General features: G+C 49.8%; 1 protein-coding gene across 4 annotated transcripts in view; it reads left to right on the plus strand.

Annotated features, from left to right (window-relative positions):
* Window positions 1-333, plus strand: part of LOC107659961 (myosin-10-like) — a 71701-nt gene that overhangs the window by 38733 nt on the left and 32635 nt on the right. The window lies entirely within an intron of this gene.

The following is a 333-nucleotide window of genomic DNA, read 5'->3' on the forward strand; positions in this document are numbered from 1 at the left end:
GGGCGGGGCCGAGAGCCGTGGGAACGGAGCGAGGCCGGTGGAGTAAGTGATAATGCACGACACCTGCGCCACTCACTCAAGTCCCACGGAGGAGCTCCGGAACGATAAAAGGAGGAGTGACGACAGTGTTGGACGAGAGAGGAGCAGGCCTGGACCGAAGCATGAATCCGTATGCAGAAAGGCACGGAAAACAAATAACGCGTTCTATGGAGCCACTAAAGGGTCATGGTTAGCACTTGCTAGCGGTAGACTGTTACATTATAGTAGGGCTGGACAATAATTCAATATCAATATGTATCGCGATATAATTTTTTTCAATAACGGTGATATGAT

This window comes from Sinocyclocheilus anshuiensis, unplaced genomic scaffold (genome assembly GCF_001515605.1).
Source record: "Sinocyclocheilus anshuiensis isolate Anshui unplaced genomic scaffold, SAMN03320099.WGS_v1.1 scaffold55, whole genome shotgun sequence".
Classification (NCBI taxonomy): domain Eukaryota; kingdom Metazoa; phylum Chordata; class Actinopteri; order Cypriniformes; family Cyprinidae; genus Sinocyclocheilus; species Sinocyclocheilus anshuiensis.